General features: G+C 46.8%; 1 long non-coding RNA gene across 1 annotated transcript; it reads left to right on the top strand.

Annotated features, from left to right (window-relative positions):
* Positions 1-2315: 2315 nt before the first annotated feature.
* On the top strand, positions 2316-3187 carry LOC141083716 (uncharacterized). Its single transcript, XR_012230796.1, has 3 exons — positions 2316-2721; positions 2793-2867; positions 3003-3187. It is a non-coding gene; the product is annotated as an uncharacterized lncRNA (long non-coding RNA).
* The last annotated feature ends 9669 nt before the right edge of the window (positions 3188-12856 follow it).

The following is a 12856-nucleotide window of genomic DNA, read 5'->3' as shown; positions in this document are numbered from 1 at the left end:
CTTCTGCTGTTAGCGATTTCCACTTACAACACTTTGTGTGCAGTGACAGGGGAGGCTCTATTTTTGTGCATCAGCTCTGTTGGTTAATAGGCTGCCTTATAAGGCTCCCTGATAGCTGCATTGCTGTTTGCACACTGCTGTGCAAACAGCTTTTTTAAAGGCAAAAATACTTTTCTTCCTCTTTTCTGCACAGTTACCAAGGGTTCATTTTTCCACCCTTTTGTGTGCAGCAGTCCTGCTTATTAGACTGCCTGCGCCCATACTTGGACTGAGAGCATCATTGTCAGCGTCCTCAAATCTCTAGTGAGATCCAAAATCTCACCAATCCTATAGACACCCTCCACCTTGTCATACATCATCCAATTTCAGCCTGTTATATTGAGGTGTAATCTCTACTGGGCCAGAGACAATATTTCTGTGTCCTCAAATCTATAGTGAGATTCAAATTCTCACCAATCCTATAAACACCCTACAACTTGTCATACACCATCCAATTTCAGTCTGTTACATTGAGGTGTAATCTCTACTGGGCCAGAGACAATAGTTCTGCATCCTCAAATCTATAATGAGATTCAAATTCTCACCAATCCTATAGACACCCTCCACCTTGTCATTCACTATCCAATTTCAGCCTGTTACACTGAGGAGTAATCTCTACTGGGCCTGAGACAATAGTTCTGCATCCTCAAATCTATAGTGAGATTCAAATTCTCACAAATCCTACAGACACGCTACACCTTGTCATACACCATCCAATTTCAGTCTGTTACATTGAGGTGTAATCTCTACTGGGCCAAAGACAATAGCTCTGTGTCCTCAAATCTATAGTGAGATTCAAAATCTCACCAATCCTATAGACACCCTCCACCTTGTCATTCACCATCCAATTTCAGCCTGTTACATTGAGGTGTAATCTCTACTGGGCCTGAGACAATAGTTCAGCGTCCTCAAATCTATAGCGAGATTCAAATTCTCATCAATCCTATAGACACCCTCCACCTTGTCATTCACCATCCAATTTCAGTCTGTTACATTGAGGTGCAATCTCTACTGGGCCAGAGACAATAGTTCTGCGTCACCAAAGCTATAGTGAGATTCAAATTCTCACCAATCCTAAAGACACCCTCCACCTTGTCATTCACCATCCAATTTCAGTCTGTTACATTGAGGTGTAATCTCTACTGGGCCAGAGACAATAGTTCTGCGTCCTCAAATCTATAGTGAGATTCAAATTCTCACTAATAGTAGATACACCTACCTTGTTTTGCAGTACCATATAGCTGGTCGTATTTTGGGTACATTTTCACAAAAATGAGCAAGTATGGTGGAAGACGCCATGGAAGTGAGCAGGGGTTGCCAGCTGGTCCCGATGGTGGTGGTGGTGGTGTTGCATCTGTTGGTAGTGGCAAAAGCACAATAGCACTTAAGGCATGAGGTGTTGAGCCTGCGTCATCGTCTGGCTCTACAAGGCCTCGAAGGCTCTCTTTTCTGGGAGTAGGTAAACCACTTTTAAAGCCGGAGCTTCAGGAACAAGTTTTGGCTTACTTTGCTGACACAGCCTCCAGCTCTCTCGCCTCCTTTTCTGAAGTTTCAAAAAATAAAAGCACTGAGTCGTCATTGGAGGCTCCTGGTCAGGAACAACACCTTTCCTTGTGTCCTTCACCCAAACCAAAAGTGAAGGATGTGGCAGGCCACACTACCGATTACTCCATAGAGCCCTTTTCACATACCATGCCTGGGTTAGCAAGTCAAATCGTGAATTCCCCAGTCCAAGATGAATCTGAAATGGAGTGCACTGATGCACAGCCACTGCTAGATTTTTCTGCTGGTACATTCACTCAGAGCACTACATTGTCCTCGCAGTGTACTGAGGCAGAATCTGACCCTGATGAAACTCAGGTGCCCCTTCACGCATACTATACCACCTTAGGCATCTTTCACACATCAGGTTTTCGCCGTCAGGCGCGATCCGGCGCTTTTGACAGAAACCGGATCCGGCGAAATGCAATGCCGGATCCGGTTTCCCCCCCATTGACTTGCATTTGCGCCGGATCGCGCCGGATGGCCATGCGTTTTCGACGGATCCGGCAATGTGTCGCGATCCGGCGTCTAGAAAAAACGGCTACTGTAACGTTTTTTGTCTCCGGCGAAAAAGCCGGACACACTGGATCCGGCACGTCCGGCTTTTTCACACAATGAAAGCCTATGAGCGCCGCAATGCGCCTGATCCGGCGAAAGCCGGATCCGGTGGCCGGATCCGGTTTTTTGGTCTGAGCATGCTCAGTAGCTCTGCCCACAAGACATATATAAAAGCAAGACAGTGGGACCCACAGCCACACCCAACATGCCACCCAAGAAAGCAACCAAGCGCAGCAGGAGAAGGCAGGAGACCACTGCAGCACCATCAGCACCACCACCACCCCAAATGGAGCAGCAAATGGAACATGCTGAGGAGGGGAGGCCAGCAGCAGATGAGAGACGGTAATTATCAAATCCCCCATTCCTCCAAACTAGGGCCATGGAATATCAAGATATTCATTGGCCCTTTGTTTCTCTTTATTCAACAGCCGCCCAAGAGATGCAGCAGCAGCAGCAGCAGCAGAAATGGCATCACTGGCAGCAGCAACAGCAGCAGCAATACCCACAGCCATGGAGTCTGGCCATCAACAGGACAGCACATCTTCTTCTGGGAGCCCTCCCTCGCATCGTCAGCGTTTGACGGTAAGTTTTTATTTCCAAAATCCATCATCTCTGTAATATATGTCTATTCATTGCCTTTTATTTCAAAACAGGATTCACAAGATGAAGAGGAGCTCCCAGAAGAAGAAGGAAGGGGTGGACAGACACTTGGAGTGGGCTCACAATTGGTAAGTTTTTTGCATCAAACGCAGAAACACAACATCACACTACACACAACACATAGAAAACAATGTTCTGCAGACCACACACAGCAAACAAATGCCTACATCCAAAGACATAACATTTTTTGTTTTCTTCTCTAGTCTTCCCAATCTGGTGCTCGGCCAAGAGGTCCTCGCGGTGCCTCCCAGGGTCGTCGGCGACAGCAACGCGGCGGTCACCAGCGTGTAAGTATAAATATTTTTGCTTTGTTTTTTTGCACTTTTTATTTCATTTCTTTTGTGGAGGCTAATTATGTTATTTTTGTCTTTTTCTTTAACAGCCTTCACAGCGTGCTCCCGACTCTGACGGTGAGGCTGGAGGACTCGATGTGGACCACCTCATCGATCTCGTCAGAGAAAGGGAGCCGCTCTGGAATATGGCTGAATGCCGCCACGCTGACCTTATCGTTACCCGACGACTCTGGGAGGAAATCTGTTCGCTCCTTGTGGGCCGCTGGGAGGACCTCGATGTTCGGGCCCAGATTAAAGAGCGTAAGTATATAAAGTACCGGTTGCTTGATGTAAACCAGTGTTTCCCGAACTCCAGTCCTCGTGGTCCCCACGGATCATGTGTTCAGGATTTCTATTTACTATGGAAATCCTGAAAACATGACCCCTGGGGACCATGAGGACTGGAGTTTGTGAAACACTGATGTTGTATACTAACCACTCCTTTCTCGTTTCAGGGAACAGAATTGTGAATCGGTGGCGGTCTGTGAGGGATCGTTTCAAGAAGGAGTTCAATAAAGAGATGCGGGCCCCGAGTGGATCTGGAGGACGCAGGAGCAAGTACAAGTACGCACAAGCCCTGTCGTTCCTCCGGGAAACAATGGTCACTAGAAGGTAAATATTACACACCACATGTGAAAAAAAATGTTAGATGTAACTTTTTTTTTTCAGCCAGGGCCATACCATGTCAGTAATTTAATTGTTTTTTTTTCTCTTTATTCCACAGCACGGTGAGCAGCACTCGGGAGCCTGCACGATTGGACCCTTCTGAGGCGATCCCTGAGGAGACCGGCACCGAGGGACACTTCGACCGCCCCGGTACATCTGCACCTTCCCAGCCTTCCCACACATTCGACCCATCTGTCCCATCCACCAGCACAGGAGCATCGTGGCCGCCTACATTACATGAAGCTGCTGGTGAGGAGATCGCTTTCCCTTTACCCCACCCTTCTGCCCCTGCCACCTCTAGTACACCTGCAGGTACTGGGCGGCAGCGGCAGAGGGGTCAGGAAAAGAGTTATGCGCCACAGTTCTTGCATCTGAATGCATCTTTCCAGAACTGTCTAAAAGTCTTGTCAGAGCAAATCTCCGCAGGCTTTCAGCAGATCAACTCCAGCATTCTGGAGGTGAAGACACTTCTGCAAACCATGCATTCAGAAGCAAGATCTTCGCCAAACCACACCTTTTTCAGGTCTGTTGTGGAGCGCATGGCAACACTATCTCCTACCCAGCAGATGCATGTAATGCATTCGTGCCACGGTGCTCTACAGCAGGTTACCTCCCAACCTCCACCTCCCACCACTGTAGTTCCTCCACCTGCACCCCCTCCAGCCACTTTCCATCCTCCCCCTCCTATTACATCTGCACCCCCTCCAGCCACTTTCCATCCTCCCCCTCCTATTACATACCAGCAACCTCACCAGTACCAGCAACCTTCCCAGTACCAGCAACCTCCCCAGTACCAGACATCTCCCCACTTCCAGCAACCTGCCCCGTACCAAACTCCTTCCCCGTACCAAACTCCTTCCCCGTACCAAACTCCTTCCCCATACAACTTTCCATCAACATCATCTGCTCCTACAGTCCCTGCCCAACCCTCCACTCCACCGCCCACCACCTCTTCTGCCTCCCACATGTCCACCCATTCTGTAGCTTTTTCCACACCATCACCTCTAACTGTTCTTTCCCCACCACGATCCCAGTCCTCTCTCCACACTCCCATTGTCGAAGTGTCCCGCAGCCCCTCCAGCAGTATTTCCACCCCACACTACACCGAGTTATAATGTTATTTTTGTAATAAAAATGCCCATTTGGTTGGTTTCAAACCTTTATTAAAAAAGTTTTTTTAACTTTAAAAACAGTTTACACAAAACAAAAAATTTTAAATAAAAGTTAAATTATTGTTTACACTGGTTGTCTGTCATTTCTTTCTGCGGCGAAATATGTTTTAAAAAAAGGTTAAATACAGGGTATTTAAAAGGTAAAAAGGTATTCAAAACCAGGTATATAACTGTGGGTAAATTTTAGCTTTTTGCCACAGTTGTGTTCCTGGTTGTGTTTGAAGCAAAGTATTTCACCTGAAAAGTTGTGTTTATTGTTGGTGATTTCCTAACAATGTACACAACTTTTGTTAAAAGGTGAAATACTTTGCATAAAACACAACCAGGTACACACCTGTGGCCTAAACCTAAAAATAGAGACCATGACAAGATAGCCAACTTTGGTTGGCAAAGGTATATACTGTTGGTCCAGAAGGTACACAAGTTTGGTTAGGGCACAAATCTTTCACACTCTGTCATCCTGCCAGTGTACTCTGCCTTGAGGTGACATAAATTATAGTGCAAAATTGTCCCTCATTACTGAAACCGTCACAGAACTTCTAGTGGTAATATTTCCAATGACAACATCCATCTTCGCCAGTAACTTGCTCTTCTCTCCAACCTGCACTTTCTCCTCTACAACCTGTCAAAGAAGGGCTGTAGGAACATGCTATATATAGTTTTCCAGTAGCCAATCCCGTTAGGAAGGCCACAAGGGTCAATTTTAAAAACCTGATCCGGCGTAATCCGTCGAAAAACGGATAGAAAAACGGATGAACCGGATGAGACGGATCCGGTTTTGTCTGTCAAGAACAAGACGGATCCGGCAGAAAACCGGATCCGGCACATCAGGTTTTACAAAACATTTGCCGGATCCGGCATTCCGGCACGACGCCGGATCGCGCCTGACGCCGAAAACCTGATGTGTGAAAGTAGCCTTACCCGGTGACACAGAGGAAGGTGCACATGAAATTGAAGAGGAGGTGATGGATGACCCAGTTGTTGACTCAGATTGGCATCCATTGGGGAAGAGGGTGCCGCTGCCAATAGCTCAGAAGAGGAGGAGGAGGATCCGCCGCAGGCAACAACATCACAACAGCTGTTATCTGGCATGACCGTAGCAGTCCAAAAACGTGTTACAAAAACCAAAAGTGTTGTAGGACAGCTTGGCCAGACGGTCAAATTAGCACAGCGTGCAAGGTCTCAAAATGTCTTCCATAGTAGGAAGAGTGCAGTGTGGCACTTTTTTGAACAAAATCCTAATGATCAGGCAAAAGTTATCTGTAAGAAGTGCGCAAAGACCTTTAGCCGAGGGAAAAATCTGAGAAATTTGAATACCAGTTGCATGCTTAGACATTTAACCACCATGCCCTTGCAAGCATGGACGGACTACCAAACCTCACGTACCACATGTGCACCTGCTCCGAATGAAGGTAGTCAGCAACGCTACATCGCTTCCCACACTGTAAGCGCACCGGTTAGCACACCACCAGCAGCAAATGTCGAGGTGTCGTCGCAAGGGCAAAGCAGTCATGGAATCACAATGTTATTGCTACGAAAGACTGAATCTAGGCCATCAGCAACACCACCAACACCCTCACCAACCTTCTCTCAGTCCGACATGTCCACCGCACCGCTAGTTCCACCATATGCAGCTCTCAAGTCCAGCTCACCCTACCAGAGACTCTGAGTAGGACAAGAAAGTACTCATCCTCTCATCTGCGTACACTGGCTTTGAACGCCCACATTTGCAAACTAATCTCGTAAGAGATGATGCCCTACCGGTTGGTTGAAAGCTAAGCTTTCCGCGAGCTCATGGCCTACGCAGTACCACGCAATGACCTACCCCGTCGGCACTTCTTTTTGCGAAAAGCCATCCCAGCCCTCCACGTGCATGTGAAAGACCGCATTGTCCATGCAGTCAAGCAATCAGTGAGTGGAAAGGTGCACCTCACAACAGATGCATGGTCCAGTAGGCATGGCCAGGGCCATTACGTGTCCATCACTGTGCACTGGGTTAATGTGGTGGATGCAGGGTCCACAGGGGACAGCGGCGGTGGGACAGTGCTGCCTAGCCCACGGTATAGGAAACAGTTGGCTGTAGGCGTTCGACCCTCCTCCTCCTCCTGAAGTGAAAGCTTATCCACAGAGCGCAGTCACACAAGCACTCCATCTGCAGCTGCCAGTGTTGCACATGAGGTGTCCCACTATCGAACAGCTAGTGGTAAGCGTCAGCGGGCTGTGTTGAAGATGATGTGTTAGGGCGACAACAGACACACCGCGGAGGTACTGGCCGACTACTTGCAGCGACAAAATGAGTCATGGCTGGGCAGTCTACATCTTGAGGCAGGCAAGGTAGTTAGTGATAACGGCCGTAATTTTGTGGCAGCCATAGCCCTTTCAAAACTCAGACACATACCTTGCCTGCCTTACACCTTGAACCTGGTGGTGCAGTGCTTCCTCAATAATTATCCGGAGTTAACACCCCTGCTCCATAAGGTGCGAAGACTGTGCTCGCACATGCGCCGGTCGCCAGTACACTCCAGTCGTATGCAGAAGCTGCAGCGATTGCTCCACCTTCCCAAGCACCGCCTAATTATCGACGTTGCAACAAGGTGGAACTCCACCCTGCACATGGTTCAGAGGCTGTGCGAACAGAGGCAGGCTCCAATTCATTTGTGGGAGGATACACGGGCAGGCAGTTTGCAGGCAGACATGGAGTTTTCTGGTGTGCAGTGGTCGAAGCTTTAAGACCTCTGTAAAGTCCTTCAGTGTTTTGAGGAATGCACACGGCTAGTAAGCGCAGACGACACCATCATAAGCATGAGCATCCCACTTACGCGTCTGCTCATGCAAACTTTGACACACATTAAGGAGCAGGCGTCTGCAGCCGAGGAGGAATAGGAGGAGGGAAGCCTTGATGACAGTCAGCCATTTTCGGGTCAGGGAAGTCTCGTGGACAAGGTGGAGGAAGAAGAGGAAGAGGAGGAGGAGGATGATGGGGATGATTATTTTGAGGAGGAGGATGCTTCTCAGGGGGCAAGAAAAAATGTTGGCGTGGCAAGGTTAGGTACAGGGTTTGTGCGTGACTGGAGGGATGTGGATTTGCTAGAAAGTGTTCCTCCACCCAACACTCGCAGTGCATCATTGACACCTGGAACATTGGCCCACATGTCTGATTATGCCTTGCAGATCCTAAAAAGGGACCCCCGCATTGCCAAAATGATGAACGATGACGACTAGAGTTGAGCGATACCGTCCGATACTTCAAAGTATCGTATCGGATGGTATCGGCCGATCTTTAAAAAAAGTATCGGTATCGCCGATTCCGATACCGGAAGTCCCATTCAAGTCTATGGGACTTCCGGTATCGGAATAAGAAAAACCCTTTCCTGCCCTTGTACAGCCTCTCTGGGGTCTGTACTGGCCTTTCGGGGGGCTGTGCCGGCCTGCCAGGGGGTCTGTGCAGGCTCCGGTGGTCTGTGCCGGCCTGCCGGTGGTCTGTGCAGGCTCCGGGGGGCTGTGCCGGCCTGCCGGGGGGCTGTGCCGGCCTGCCGGGGGGCTGTGCAGGCTCCGGGGGGCTGTGCCGGCCTGCCGGGGGGCTGTGCCGGCCTGCCGGGGGGCTGTGCAGGCTCCGGGGGGCTGTGCCGGCCTGCCGGGGGGCTGTGCCGGCCTGCCGGGGGGCTGTGCAGGCTCCGGGGGGCTGTGCCGGCCTGCCGGGGGGCTGTGCCGGCCTGCCGGTGGTCTGTGCAGGCTCCGGGGGTCTGTGCAGGCATCGTCCGATGGGACTACAAGTCCCATCGGGCGATGCCTGCTACCATGACAGTGATTGACACATTAGCCAATGATGGGACAGTAGTAGTCCCATCATCCGGCTAATGTGTTAAATGTAAAAAAAAAAAAAAAATACTACATACATACTACATACATACTACATGCATGCTACATACATACCACATATATACTACATGCATGCTACATACATACTACATGCTACATGCATGCTACATACATACTACATGCATGCTACATACATACTACATGCTACATACATACTACATATATACTACATGCATGCTACATACATACTACATGCTACATACATACTACATACATGCTACATACATACATGCTACATACATACATGCTACATGCATGCCACATACATACTACATGCTACATACATACCACATATATACTACATACATACTACATGCTACATTCATACTACATACTACATACATGCTACATTCATACTACATGCAACATACATACTACATATATACTACATGCATGCTACATACATACTGCATGCTACATACATACCACATATATACTACATACATACTACATGCATGCTACATGCTACATACATAACACATATATACTACATGCATGCTACATACATACTACATGCTACATACTACATATATACTACATGCATGCTACATACTACATGCTACATACATACTACATGCATGCTACATACATACTACATACATACTACATGCTACATACTACATGCATGCTACATACATACTACATGCTACATACTACATGCATGCTACATACATACTACATGCTACATACTACATATATACTACATGCATGCTACATACATACTACATACATACTACATATATACTACATGCATGCTACATACTACATGCTACATACATACTACATATATACTACATGCATGCTACATGCTACATACATACTACATATATACTACATTCATACTACATACTACATATATACTACATACATACTACATACATACTACATACATACTACATACATACTACATACATACTACATGCATGCTACATACATACCACATACATACTACATGCTACATACATACTACATGCTACATACTACATGCATGCTACATACATACTACATGCTACATACTACATATATACTACATGCATGCTACATACATACTACATACATACTACATATATACTACATGCATGCTACATACTACATGCTACATACATACTACATATATACTACATTCATACTACATACTACATATATACTACATACATACTACATACATACTACATACATACTACATGCATGCTACATACATACTACATGCATGCTACATACATACCACATACATACTACATGCTACATACATACCACATATATACTACATACATACAATACATTCATACAATACATACATAGACATACAGTACATATAACATAGAGTAACATACTTACCAATACTTGTCACATTGTTCCCCGAAGCCATTGTCTATTCCGGGATAAATATTAACATAACAAACCACAAAAATACTCACCCACGATCCGAAGCAGTCCACGAGTGTGTCCCACGACGATCTTGGGTAGAGAACTGCAGCATCAGATGATGCTGCCGTTCTCTACGGGCTGCAGGAATCCAATGACGGAAGGTAGGTATCCTTCCGCACTGTATTCCTCCGCCACTTAAAAAAAAAAAAAGTCCCTAGTCTCACTTTATGCCATTGCTGTGTGGGAAATTCCCACACAGCAATGGCATAAAGTGAGACTAGGGACTTTTTTTTTTTTAAGTGGCGGAGGAATACAGTGCGGAAGGATACCTACCTTCCGTCATTGGATTCCTACAGCCCGTAGAGAACGGCAGCATCATCTGATGCTGCAGTTCTCTACCCAAGATCGTCGTGGGACACACTCGTGGACTGCTTCGGATCGTGGGTGAGTATTTTTGTGGTTTGTTATGTTAATATTTATCCCGGAATAGACAATGGCTTCGGGGAACAATGTGACAAGTATTGGTAAGTATGTTACTCTATGTTATATGTACTGTATGTCTATGTATGTATTGTATGAATGTATGTAGCATGTAGTATGTATGTGGTATGTATGTAGCATGCATGTAGTATGTATGTAGCATGCATGTAGCATGCATGTAGTATGTATGTAGTATGTATGTAGTATGTATGTAGCATGTATGTAGCATGCAGTATGTATGTAGTATATATGTAGTATGTATGTAGTATATATGTAGTATGTAGTATGTATGTAGCATGCATGTAGTATATATGTAGTATGTATGTAGCATGCATGTAGTATGTATGTAGCATGTAGTATATATGTAGCATGCAGCATGTATGTAGTATGTATGTAGTATATATGTAGTATGCATGTAGTATGTATGTAGTATGTATGTAGCATGCAGTATGTATGTAGCATGTATGTAGTATGTATGTAGTATATATGTAGTATGTATGTAGCATGCATGTAGTATGTATGTAGTATGTATGTAGCATGCAGTATGTAGCATGTATGTAGTATGTATGTAGTATGTATGTATGTAGTATGTATGTAGCATGCAGTATGTATGTAGCATGTATGTAGTATGTATGTAGTATATATGTAGTATGTATGTAGTATGTATGTAGTATGTATGTAGCATGCAGTATGTATGTAGCATGTATGTAGTATGTATGTAGTATATATGTAGCATGCATGTAGTATGTATGTAGCATGCATGTAGTATTTTTTTTTTTTTTTTTTTTTTTTAACATTTAACACATTAGCCGGATGATGGGACTACTACTGTCCCATCATTGGCTAATGTGTCAATCACTGTCATGGTAGCAGGCATCGCCCGATGGGACTTGTAGTCCCATCGGACGATGCTTGCACAGACCCCCGGACATCAGCACAGCCCCCCGGCAGGCCGGCACAGCCCCCCGGCAGGCCGGTACAGACCCCCACAGGGTGCACAGACCACCGGCAGGCCGGCACAGCCCCCCGGCAGGCCGGTACAGACCCCGGGCAGGCCGGCACAGCCCCCCGGCAGGCCGGCACAGCCCCCCAGCAGGCCGGCAGAGACCCCCGGAAGGCCCGAAATGACGGCGCATCATGATGCGCACACACTGCGCATCATGATGACGTCAGGCCGTCAATCAACTGAACTTCCGATTCCGATGCCGAATTCCGATATTGAAAAAATATCGGAAGTCGGTATCGGAATTCCGATACAGCAAGTATCGGCCGATACCCGATACTTGCGGTATCGGAATGCTCAACACTAATGACGACTACTGGTTGGCCAGCATCCTGGATCCACGCTATAAAGGCAAATTCCAAAACATCATGCCACAGGAGAACCTAGAGCTAAAATTGGCTAACAAACAAGCAACTCTGGTAAACCATTTGTTTGAGGCATTCCCAGCACACAGCGGCGGTGATATTTTTCCAACAAGCCGCAGGTGGCAACATGAAAAAAGTGTTCGTGGTGCACACAGCCGAAATGGTGTTGGACACAGGGATTTCATGACCATGTTGTGGACTGATTTTTCAAGTACCGCTCACGCGACTGCTAATACTGCATCGATCGAAAGTGACAGGAGACAGCAGTTGTCAACTATGGTAACAAACTACTTCTCCTCCCATATCGATGTTCTCCCTCACTGGTCATTCCCCTTTGACTATTTGGCCAGTAAACTTGACACCTGGCCTGAATTGTCACATTAGGCCTTACAGGAGCTCGCTTGCCCTGCTGCTAGTGTGTTATCTGAACGAGTCTTCAGTGCTGCTGGATCAATCCTGACAGAAAGAAGGACCCGTCTGTCGACCCAAAATGTTGATGATCTAACCTTCATTAAAATGAACCATGCAGGGGTTTCAAAGGATTTTGTCCCACCCTCCCCTGCTGACACGTAGGTAGCCAGAAAAATGGCTTTCTTTTGTCCTCCTCTTCCACGGACTTCTCCAATTTGCAGCTGCTGAATGTCTAACATCAACATATGCCAATTTCTCCACCTCCCTAACTGGGCTGCCTCCCCCCACAAGGCCAGGGTCACCACCTGGCGCATGCACCCGTGAGAGTGCTGTTGCCGTGGACAGGTGGGTGGGCACACTGTTTGGCAACGGCACTGTCAC

Source organism: Dendrobates tinctorius, unplaced genomic scaffold (genome assembly GCF_039654945.1).
Source record: "Dendrobates tinctorius isolate UK_male_01 unplaced genomic scaffold, ASM3965494v1 ptg000021l, whole genome shotgun sequence".
In the NCBI taxonomy this organism is placed as follows: Eukaryota; Metazoa; Chordata; class Amphibia; order Anura; family Dendrobatidae; genus Dendrobates; species Dendrobates tinctorius.
This window is presented reverse-complemented; position numbering and strand designations above follow the sequence as displayed.